The following is a 12,598-nucleotide window of genomic DNA, read 5'->3' as shown; positions in this document are numbered from 1 at the left end:
GGAGTCCTCACTCTGAAGAAAACAACTTACCTGGCATGTTGTGAGCTGCCTATGGAGAGGTCCATGTGTCAAGGAACTGATATCTCTGATCAACATCCAGTGAGAACCTGGTGCATGCCAATGGCCATCTGAGGGAACATGGAAGGGCATCTTCTGAGACTTCCCAACTAGGTGTATGAGTGAGTTTGGAAGAAGATTCTTCTCCAGTTGAGCCTTGGGTTGATTATCATCTCTGCTAATACCTTGATTGCAAGATACCTTGAGTCAATGGCACTCAGCTAAGCTGAAGCCAGACCTGACCCAGAGAAACTGAGATAATAAATGTTTATTGTTTTAAGCTGAGGGTAATTTGATACACAGCCATAAATAATGAATACAGTTGCCCTCGTTGTTTATATTAAAATACTTATACCACACCTAAGGAGACATTTTGGAGTACAGGGGATACAAGAAGAAATGTGAACAGCATGGCAGTTCCTCAAAAAATTAAACATAGAATTAAAATATGATACAAGAATTTCACTTCTGGGTATATATACTTAAAATAATAAAAAAAATCAGAGACTCAGAGGCAGAGCGGCAAGGCCCAGCTCCCTGAAATAACAGTAACCTAACCCTGTGGGTCATCATCATGCCCTCTGACCTGGCCAAGAAGAAGGCAGCCAAAAAGTAGGAGGCTGCCAAAGCTTGACAGCAGCCCAGAAAAGGACACGAAGAAAATGGAGATGCTGTCACAGAACCACAGGTGGCAGAAATGAGGCCAATGGCAGAGACACAGCAGAAGTGGATTTGCTGACCAAGGAGCTAGAGGACTTTGAAATGAAGAAGGCTGCTGCTCGAGCTGTCACTGGCATCCTGGCCTCTCATCCCTGCAGTACTGATGTTCACATTATCAACCTCTCACTCACCTTTCCCGGTCAAGACTGCCCAGTGACACCAAACTGGAATTGAACTCAGGCCATCATTATGGCCTCATTGGCTTAAAAGGAATTGAAAATTCCATGCCGCTGTCTGCTATTGGGAAACGTGAAGTGCCCATCCCTGAGCACATCGACATCTACCATCTGACTCGAGGGATGCCCCCTAGTGACAAGACACCCTTGCAGTGTGTGATGGAAGTCAACAGCGGGCCATGCTGGAGAGGGAGGCAGAGCGACTGGCTCATGAAGATGTGGAGTGTGAGAAGCTCGTGGAATTCTACAAGCACCTGGAGGAGCTGGATGCCGATAAGGCAGAGATGAGGGCCTCACAGATCTTGCACAGACTGGGTTTCACACCTGCCATGCAGCGCAAGAAGCTAAAAGACTTCAGTGGGGGCTGTAGGATGAGGGTTGCCCTTGCCAGAGCCCTCTTTATTCGGCCCTTCATGCTCCTCCTGGATGAGCCCACCAACCACCCAGACCTAGATGCTTGCATGTGGTTGGAAGAAGAACTAAAAACTTTTAAGCATATCTTGCTCCTTGCCTCCCATTCCCAGGATTTTCTGAATGGTGTCTGTACCAACATCATTCACATGCACAGCAAGAAACTGAAATATTATATGGGTAATTATGATCAGTATGTGAAGATGTGGCTAGAGCTGGAGGAGAGAGCCAGATGAAGAGGTTTCACTGGGAGCAAGATCAGATTGCACACATGAAGAACCACATTGCGAGGTTTGGTCATGGCAGTGCCAAGCTGGCCTGGCAAGTCCAGAGCAAGGAGAAGATGCTACAGAAAATGATGTCATCAGGACTGACAGGGTCGTGAGTGACAAGACACTGTCATTTTATTTCCCACCATGTGGCAAGAAGCCTCCACCTGTCATTATGGTGCAAAATGTGAGCTTCAAGTACACAAAAGATGGGCCTTGCATCTACAATAATCTAGAATTTGGAATTGACCTTGACACACAAGTGGCTCTGGTAGGGCCCAATGGAGGCAAGGAAGTCAACTCTTCTGAAGCTGTTAACTAGAGAGCTACTACCCACAGACGCATGATCTGAAAACACTTTCATGTCAAGATAGGGCGTTACCATCAGCATTTACAAGAGCAGCTGGACTTAGATCTCTCGACTTTGGAGTACATGAAGTGCTACCCAGAGATCAAGGAGAAGGAAGGAATGAGGAAGATCATTGGGCCGTATGGTCTCACTGGGAAACAACAGGTGAGCCCGATCCTGAACTTGTGAGATGGGCAGAAGTGTCAAGTGTGTCTGGCTTGGCTGGCCTGGCAGAACCCCCACATGCTCTTCCTGGATGAGCCCACCAATCACCTGGATATTGAGACCATTGACGCCCTGGCAGATGCCATCAATGAGTTTGAGGGTGGTATGATGCTGGTCAGCCATGACTTCAGACTCATTCAGCAGGTTGTACAGAAAATTTGGGTGTGTGAGAAGCAGACAATCACCAAGTGGCCTGGAGACATCCTGGCTTGCAAGTTGCACCTCAAGTCCAAGCTGGTGGATGAGGAGCCCCAACTCACCAAGAGGACCCACAATGTGTGAGACCTCTACCTGGGCTCGGGTCAGGATATCCATTGGGAACTAACAGCTGCTACCCTGACCAGCTGCTCAGGACTGGACCCTGGGGCTATGCATCCTGCATTGCTGCAATATCACTCCCCCAGCCTCTCCCCTGCCCCTCAACCTGCCTTAGTTGCACTCTCTTATCTACAGCTGGACAGTATTTGTCCATTTCCCGTCCTCCTTCCAGTTACATCTGTCTATGTCTGGACTCGGCTGGCCATTCCCTCCAGCCTCTTGCTGGTCACCTTACTCTGAATGTGATGCAGTCAGAGGCACCTGCGGGTTAGCCCAAGGCCCCAAGCCCTAGATTTGGCCCGCGGAGGAGCTTAGGATCCTCGTTTTCTGGGTTTTGGTGATGTTAGAGGAATACCCCCCAGTCCACTGCTCCCATTCCTTTTTGCTTCTGGCTTGGCGCTCTGGACAAGGACCTTCATCCTGATCAGTTTTTAAATAATTATTTAACAGCGTAACTTTTAGACCTGCGTGACATCTGCAAAGAGCCCAATAAAGAAAGAGGAAGCCATGGTCCCTAAAAAAGAAAAAAAAATCAGAGACTCAAACAGATATATGTATAGTTGTATTTATAGCAGCATTATTCATAATAACTAAAAGCTGGAAACAACCCAAGTGCCCATAGATGGATAAATGGATAAACAAAATGTGGGTTGTGCATACAATAAAATATTATTCAACCTTAAGGAGAAAGAAAATTCTGACATATATTACAACACAGATGAGACTTGATGACATTCTGCTAAGTGAATTAATCATATAAATGCTGTATGATTTCACTTATATGACGTACCTAGAGTTGTGAACTTCATAGAAAGTCAGATGGTGTTTGCCATGGGTTTGGAAAAGAGGGTAATGGGGAATTATTGTTTCACAGGTATGGAGTTTCAGTTGGGAAGATAAAAGGAATTCTGGAGGTAGCAGTGGTGGTTGCACACTGTGAATGTACTCAATGTCACTGAACTGTACACTTGCAAATGGTTAAAATGGTCAATTTTATGTTATTAATACATATATATATATATACACACACATATATATGTAAAATATATATTTATATATTAGGCTGGGTGTTGTTGTTGCCCAGGCTGGAGCGCAGTGGTGCTGTCTCAGCTCACTGCAACCTCCGCTTCCTGGGTTCAAGTGATTCTTCTGCCACAGCTTCCCAAGTAGCTGGGGTTATAGGTGTGCGCCACCACATCTGGCTAATTTTTTTATTTTTTCAGTAGAGACAGGGTTTTGCCATGCTGACCGGGCTGGTCTCAAACTCTTGACCTCAAGAGTGGTGGCATGAGCCACCACACCTGGCCACATATATTTTATTACAGTAAAAAAGAAAATATGTATATACAGGAAAAGAAAGAACTAATGTAAAGGAACACCTTTACCATACTCCCACACTTTCCCTAAGCTCAGACAATTGAGGGTTAATTGAGTAAATGTCAAAGTTTGGTGAATCAGAATCACAAGAATAGTCAAGGTGCGAGCTCGATGCTCTTGGTGGTGAAGGGATGCATTGGTGATGCTTCTCCACCCCACAGAGAATCAAGAAGTGTCAGAGTTGCTTAAATACACAAAATAATAAAATCACATTCAGCAGAAAGAGACACAGAAAGCAAAGGTAACAGAGCTTCCAAGCCAATGTGGACATTATAGATAATCAGGTGAGACGAGGTAATAGAGAACTACAGAATGTGTTGTCTGGGAAACGTGGCATAGCCTTGACTGGTCACTGATGTGGTGGTGATGTGTAAGCCCAGAGATTATTTAGAAATTGCCCTGGTCCGCATAATTGGAGGAGCTTATGTGAGTGGGGTATTTAGGGTTAGGCTGTTCATGGCGCTTCACACAAAACTGAATCTAGTCTACCATCCAGCTAGTCAAGAGACAGAATGAGAGGTGAGGATTTAGGGCCAGACTGAGAAAATACATTCAGGCAGAGAACACGTGGATACAAACTTCTGAGAAAACATATAAGGCCTTTGTTTTTACACCTACAGGTAAGATTTAGAAGACAAAGGTAACCGAAAGTGTATCAGGCTGTCCGATGAAGCCTCCCTGCTGAGTCCTCCTGCATGGAGAACTAGAATATGAATCTGCCTTGTTGGATCACACAGGAGGCTTGGGGATACCATATCACTCTCTAAGTCTAGGGATGAAAGTCTCTAAGTCCTACTGTCACTTTTTCAGACTCTAGGTTTTTTGATTTCTTCAACATCCGAATACAGTGTGAAGAGGACTTAATACAATTGAAAGGTTATATTATGACTTATTTCTCAGGGTTTTTGGTTCCAAAAGTTGCCTTTCTCAGTGGTGGTGAATGCAGAGCGAGGTGATGACAGAGTCTAGGAAGAGGCTTCTAACACAGTGCTCACCAGTGGCTCAGTGAAGGCTCAGGGTCACATGACAACACAGTATTACACTGTTCTGAAGGGTAAAAAGAAGAAAAAAAGCTAAGTGGGAGATCACAGTGGATATGGGACCAAAGGCAGGAGAAGCGTTGTGCCCTCTCTATCAATGACCCGCTTCCTTTTATCATTTACACTTCACATTTGAGTGTTATTTATATCTTTGACTACTGACATTTCAATTATTAATAAATGTCTGGTTTAGATCATATCAGCTTAATTGTGAAGTGAGGTAGATCATAAACTTGCTATCTTCATTCTTTTAATATTATTGGGTTATACAGGACACTGCAGTTGATCACAAGGATACACAGATGATTAATTTTCAACTCTTTTTTTCCCTTCTGCAGTCTGAAATTAAGTGGCAGGAGATAAACATTTGTCTTGCAACATGATCTGTGGGATAACAGAGGTCTGGCAAGGGTGCAGAGAAGAGGGAGTGCTTGTGAGGGCTAGAAGCCTTCCTAGGAAAGGTAGATGTCTTGATAGTTCTACTCTGTGGAGACGCAGGAAAATGTGAGAGGGCTTGAAGCAGCCAGGCAGATGTTTTAAAACTGCTACAGCCCTGGATATGGATAGGAGAAGGAGGTACAGCCTGACTCTCCTGGGTTCTGTAATCCGGGCTGTGATTCCCTGTAGACGATGGGGCACTAGTGATAGAAATGAGATGATCAAATTTGTGTATTTTTTGGAGTTGAAAATCATAAAAAGGAATTGTTTAAGGAAAGTTATAAATGATATTAATTTCTGAATTATATGAACCTGCTTCCTTCACTTTCTCTCTCTCCCTCCACATTTTGTAAGGTCAACAGTGATTACCCAGATGGAGAGAATTCTCTCCCACCGCACTCCTTATCCACCCCAACACTAACCTGGGGATATAATAGAAGATCATGGTGGAATTAGAATTAAAGAGTTTAAACAAAACAACCAATTTATTTGTAAAAATTTATTTACTGTCAATATAATATTATTTAAAAAATATTTTTGGTGATCTTTTTATCTGAGAGACAAAATTGATCATTGTGGTTCTTATATTTCCAAATTAGAAGAAAGTTAAAAAAATGCATCTTTCTTTCTTTAGAATTTGAAATTCCCTCTTTCGTTGTAGTATCTTCTTCCTTCCTCCTAAATATTATATATGCTATTACTTTTATTTTTAGTTACTTTTGAAATGTTATCAAATTAATGGTGATATGGTGAAAGTTTTATTTATGAAAAGGGTAACCAGAAAACGAATATAAAAATAATATTTCATAGATAATGAAAAACAAAGTTTTGCCAGCTTGGATTCCTTTCTTGAGTATATGTATATATGTGTATCTATGTATATGCACCAGTTTGGTTCCATTAAATGGGTACTATCCATTGAATTATTATAAAAATAAATACTTGTATTATGAAATGGAACATGAGACAACATTCCCATACCACGAGAATTCTGTACTGTAAAAGCAAAAGTAATATAATCAGCAAGGTAAAAATAGCTTGAAATTTTATAATATCAGGACTGTTTCATGATGAGCCTGACAAACATTAGTTACAGCTAAATATTTTGAATGATTTGATAGGGTGTTCTGTTCTTCTTACTTTGGGATTAGTTCCTGAGAATATTGAGTATGGAAGTTTGATGAGAATATTTGAAAAGTCCTCCCTCAGGTCCATAAAGAAATATTTTGCAGTATCAACAAGGAGCAGTAGCAATAGCAAAGCAACAAAAGAAAACAAAACCAAAAATAAGACAAACTAAAATACCAGGCATATGTGAATTACTTTAAGGCTGAGGTCTAAATTATTTTTTTTTCTACAAGATAATGTATTTTTCTTCCTGAAAATTATGAGTTATGTAGGACTACTGCTTTCTCTTCCTTTCTATTGTGCATTCATTAGACGATGGGTTTTGGAGTACCATGTATGTGTCACTATACATACGTGCCCTTGTAGAGCCAATAGTTGAATAGAGGACACAGACCAGAAAACAGTAAATTAGAAATGAAATAAGAACTGAAGAGCTTACACTGGATATAGCAATGAGGAAGTTGCCGTGGTAGGAGCTGCTTCTTTAAAGTATTAGTTATTGTGATGGCTTGGAGAAAGAGGGGTGGAGAGATTTTGGAAACAGACTACAGACATTTTCATTAAGTTTTGCTGTGAAGGTTGAAGGTGAATGGGGTGTGATATGGTTTGGTTCTGTATCTACGCCCAAATCTCATCTTGAATTGTAATCCCCACGTGTCGAGGGGGAACCTGGTGGGAGGTGATTGGAACATGGGGATGGTTTCACCCATGCTGTTCTCGTGATAGCAAGTGAGTTCTCACGAGAGCTGATGGGTTTCAAAGTGTTTCGCAGTTCCCCCTTCACGCTCTCTCTCTCCTGCCGCCTTGTGAAGAAGGTGCCTGCTTCTGCTTCACCTCTACCATGATTGTAAGTTCTTTGAGGCCTCTCCAGTCATGTGGAACTGTGAGTCAAATAAACCTCTTTTGTTTATAAATTCCACAGTATCAGATACTATCATTATAGCAGTGTCAAAATGGACTAATACAGGGCTTAAGGGTGAAGGGAAGAATTGTACTTCAAGTTCACATACTAAACAGAGGGAATCAGGGGAAAGAGAGGGGTTGAAGATACAGGAGGAACAGTCACAATATACAGTAATATACTTAGGTGTGGAAATAGGTGAAACCCACGGGCTTGTAAGTATAGGAATTATATACAATTTGAACTTCAAGTAAAGAATGGATTGAGCATCCTTTACAGTTCTATTTGAGGTAAGACTAGTTGAGGCAGAAGGCAGGCTTTTCTCACCATGTTATTTGCTTCCCTTCCCAGTTTTCTGTAATGTGGAATTTGGTAAAGCAAAAACAGCTAAGCCAGGGGCCATTTTTGTCACAGACTTTAATAAAGGGTATCACAGCTAGTTCTAAAATAATTACTTACAAAAGCAAAAACAATACATTGGGATAAGAACAGCAAGGAGTTCTTAAGAGGCTTCATATACTTCCAATGATTTCAGTGAAAATTAAAAAAGGTGCAATGATACCTTTGTGGATTAATACAATTTTACAATGTTAATCTGTGTATGTTTTTCTATGTTTTGTTTTCCTTTTTCTTTGGTCTGTTTAGGAGGCATTTTTCCACTGTGGACACCAAACCAGGTATGGACAGATGCAAAGGAGACTCCAAGTCTGTCTGGATTTTGTTTTCTGAAAGCTGAAATCTAGAAGAATTTGAAGAAATGATGGAAGAGTTAAAAAAAAAAGGTGATTCAAGGGTATAGCCAAAATGTGTTGAACACATTGTACTATAGAGTGGTGTTTCCCTGCCACACTGGAAAAACTTCCCCATTATTTAGAAGTTTGGGGAAGGAGCTGAGGAAGAAATTTCAAGGTACTGAGATTTGCAACAATCTACTCTTTGTATCAATTAGCATCGCTGGAGAGTTTGCAAGATCAAAGGGTAGAATGGCTTGGCAGGAGGGATCAAGAGCACAGTCAACAAAGATTCCTATGGCCCCTAAGCATGGCTTAGAAGCAGCAGAACTTTGTCAGATGAGTAGGTTGCAAAAATTTTCTCCCATTCTGTAGGTTGCCTGTTCACTCTGATGGTAGTTTCTTTTGCTGTGCAGAAGCTCTTTAGTTTAATGAGATCCCATTTGTCAATTTTGGCTTTTGTTGCCATTGCTTTTGGTGTTTTAGACATGAAGTCCTTGCCCACGCCTATGGCCTGAATGGTATTGCCTAGGTTTTCTTGTAGGATTTTAATGGTTTTAGGTCTAACATATAAGTCTTTAATCCATCTTGAATTAATTTTTGTATAAGGTGTAAGGAAGGGATCCAGTTTCAGCTTTCTACATATGGCTAGCCAGTTTTCCCAGCACCATTTATTAAATAGGGAATCCTTTCCCCATTTCTTGTTTTTGTCAGGTTTGTCAAAGATCAAATAGTTGTAGATATGCGGCATCATTTCTGAGGGCTCTGTTCTGTTCCATTGATCTATATCTCTGTTGTGGTACCAGTACCATGCTGTTTTGGTTACTGTAGCCTTGTAGTATAGTTTGAAGTCAGGTAGCGTGATGCCTCCAGCTTTGTTCTTTTGGCTTAGGATTGACTTGGCAATGCGGGCTCTTTTTTGGTTCCATATGAACTTTAAAGTAGTTTTTTCCAATTCTGTGAAGAAAGTCATTGGTAGCTTGATGGGGATGGCATTGAATCTATAAATTACTTTGGGCAGTATGGCCATTTTCACGATATTGATTCTTCCAACCCATGAGCATGGAATGTTCTTCCATTTGTTTGTATCCTCTTTGATTTCATTGAGCAGTGGTTTGTAGTTCTCCTTGAAGAGGTCCTTCACATCCCTTGTAAGTTGGATTCCTAGGTATTTTATTCTCTTTGAAGCAATTGTGAATGGGAGTTCACTCATGATTTGGCTCTCTGTTTGTCTGTGATTGGTGTACAAGAATGCTTGTGATTTTTGTACATCTGACAAAGGGCTAATATCCAGAATCTACAATGAACTCAAACAAATTTACAAGAAAAAAACAAACAACCCCATCAAAAAGTGGGCAAAGGACATGAACAGACACTTCTCAAAAGAAGACATTTATGCAGCCAGAAAACACATGAAGAAATGCTCATCATCACTGGCCATCAGAGAAATGCAAATCAAAACAACAGTGAGATACCATCTCACACCAGTTAGAATGGCCATCATTAAAAAATCAGGAAACAACAGGTGCTGGAGAGGATGTGGAGAAATAGGAACACTTTGACACTGTTGGTGGGACTGTAAACTAGTTCAACCATTGTGGAAGTCAGTGTGGCGATTCCTCAGGGATCTAGAACTAGAAATACCATTTGACCCAGCCATCCCATTACTGGGTATATACCCAAAGGAGTATAAATCATGCTGCTATAAAGACACATGCACATGTATGTTTATTGCGGCACTATTCACAATAGCAAAGACTTGGAACCAACCCAAATGTCCAACAACAATAGACTGGATTAAGAAAATGTGGCATATATACACCATGGAATACTATGCAGCCATAAAAAATGATGAGTTCGTGTCCTTTGTAGGGACATGGATGAAACTGGAAAACATCATTCTCAGTAAACTATCGCAAGGACAAAAAACCAAACACCGCATGTTCTCACTCATAGGTGGGAATTGAACAATGAGAACTCATGGACACAGGAAGGGGAACATCACATTCCGGGTACTGTTGTGGGGTGGGGGCGGGGGGGCGGGGACAGCATTAGGAGATATACCTAATGCTAAATGACGAGCTAATGGGTGCAGGAAATCAACATGGCATATGGATACATATGTAACAAACCTGCACATTGTGCACATGTACCCTAAAACCTAAAGTATAATAAAAAAAAAAAAACAAAAAAACTGTGACCTATGGCGCCTCACCTCTACCAAAAGAAAGTCACTTAATTTTTCTAAGCCTAAGGTTCCTGTTTAACAAATAAAGTAGTTTATGAAGTTAATCTCTAAAAAAAAAAAAAAAAAAAAGAAGCAGCAGAACTGTTAGATCTGGCTGGGCCATGCAGCAGAAACAAGAGCTAGCTCAACAGAAATCTGTGACCAGATGCCCTACCTCCTTAAATGACTTGGTACCAGTTTGTTCCAAAGTCACTAGCTGAGTTTTGCTCAATGCGATCTTAACAGTTTCAGAAGGGAGATTTATTTTCACTTTGGTGAGTTTTGAAGGAAGAGGAGGGAAGCTCCACGGAGAGACATAGACATAAAGAAGTGGAGAATCAAAACTGTGTGGAGGCGGCTCTCCCAAAAACTTTGTAAATCTTTGACCAGTATACTTAGGACACTGACAGTTTTTACTTTGGACTCACTTTAATATAGATTTATGATTCACTAGCACAGAAAGTAACCCATAGTCAAGATACATGACCAACTTTCTAGGTACTGGCAGCTAAACAAATGAGTCCATGTAGCTTCTTTAGAAGGAATTTAAAAACTGAAAAAAAAAAAAATAAACCACAAACAACCCTGAAAATGTGTGTATATAGTAAGCTTCAATAAAAAAGGGATCAGTATTAAGTTATTGTTTATTTCAGTGTTAAGGTAAAAGAACCCAGTAATAATAAGTGTTTTTAATATGTTTCTTCATCATTCTCCCAACAAATATATGAGAAGAATGATGCTTAAAAGGTATGGAACTTTCTGAGGTAAGGCAACTAGTAGGTTGTAGAATTGGGTTTTGAATGCAGTGCAGATTTCTCTCTTTCTTTCTCCTGTGTTCTTTCTCCCTCTTGTTTCCACTAGTGATTCTACCTTCTTTCTACAGCAGCAATATTTGTTTTAAAAAATATACACAATTTACAGACCATGCTAATTGTCTTTTGTCTTTAAAGTAGTAACTTTGTGTGAATATTCCAGTAATATTGCTTTTTACAAAACAAATTTAGAGCACCCTTCAGCATTTGCCTTTAAAGGCAGATTATGAGGCCTGGAAGAAGAGTTTGATTTCACATTTTCTCACATCATATGTGTCTAAAATTGACAATGAATTGGTTACTGACAATTAGCATAAAGTTTGGTATTGGATAACTAGTGGATAATTTAAAAACATTTTCAATGGATAAAAGATATCACATCTCCATTGACTTTAGGGAAGAAAGTATGTTAAGAACTCTTAAGGCTATTTAAGAAAAAGACTTGAAGTGTGATATCATAGCATTTCAGAACTGAAACAGATCTTTGTCCATCTTCCTTTTTCAGCCCAAAGATACTTTCAAGTGGTTTAAAGATAACATACAGATTATTACATTAGAAACACAAAGTTATTCAAGAAAATGTTCACCAAAAATATTTTTTCCTGTCTTTACATATTTGTAAGACATTTAATTCCAAGGAGATTTAATATCTACTACTAGAGCAAAGGAAACAGTGAAGACAGATTTCTACTTAATCCCCCTGAAATAAAGAAAGCTAATTTTTAAGGCTTAATATAACAATGAAGAGTAAGAATTTCACAAAATCCAGGTGGATAAACGATATTGATATTATATCCTTAAAAGTATGCACTTTCCCTAAATGTGTTTTAATTTTATTTAAAAATATAAATAAGGATTTAAATACTCTGGGTTTTAATCATTGTTTTTTGCTATTATTTTTATGATGTAGACATATTGCCTGTGTTATACTGTCCTATAACTGAGTTAAAAGTCTGTTCGTGTTGTCTGTCCAACAGCTTTATAATAAATAGTTCTAAAATTTTGACAGTTGTTCATGGTAAAACTTCAATTTTCTTTTAACTAAAGACTTTTTACTGGATCAGTAAAACTAAAGATTCTTTAATGCCACATCTAAAAATCTATGTTGTGGGAATAGTATTATTGATTTGCTGGGTAAAATATATTATAACCAAAAATTGCTTTGAACAATAAATGTAAATCTTTTTATCTTCTAAAAATGTATATTAAATCAAATGTTTGAGCCATGAAAATCTCTGTTATTATTTTATCCCACGAGATAAACTGTTTTCAGATATCTTCACAACATTTATTATTGCCTAGAGTTAAATATATATTTCAAAATTAATTATAAAAATATATTGCTAAATGGTTTATTTAATTAGCCTAACAAAGAAAATATTCTTCAACAAAGGACTCTTCCTTTAAACAGCCCTTTAA

At 39.5% G+C, this 12,598-nt stretch overlaps 1 pseudogene; it reads left to right on the top strand.

Annotated features, from left to right (window-relative positions):
• Window positions 1–544: 544 nt before the first annotated feature.
• Window positions 545–2,489, top strand: LOC116467047 (ATP-binding cassette sub-family F member 2-like; annotated as a pseudogene).
• The last annotated feature ends 10,109 nt before the right edge of the window (window positions 2,490–12,598 follow it).

The sequence above is a fragment of the Hylobates moloch genome, unplaced genomic scaffold (assembly GCF_009828535.3).
Source record: "Hylobates moloch isolate HMO894 unplaced genomic scaffold, HMol_V3 SCAFFOLD_4, whole genome shotgun sequence".
In the NCBI taxonomy this organism is placed as follows: domain Eukaryota; kingdom Metazoa; phylum Chordata; class Mammalia; order Primates; family Hylobatidae; genus Hylobates; species Hylobates moloch.
Note: the sequence above shows the minus strand (reverse complement) of the source record. Positions and strands in the feature narration are given on the sequence as shown.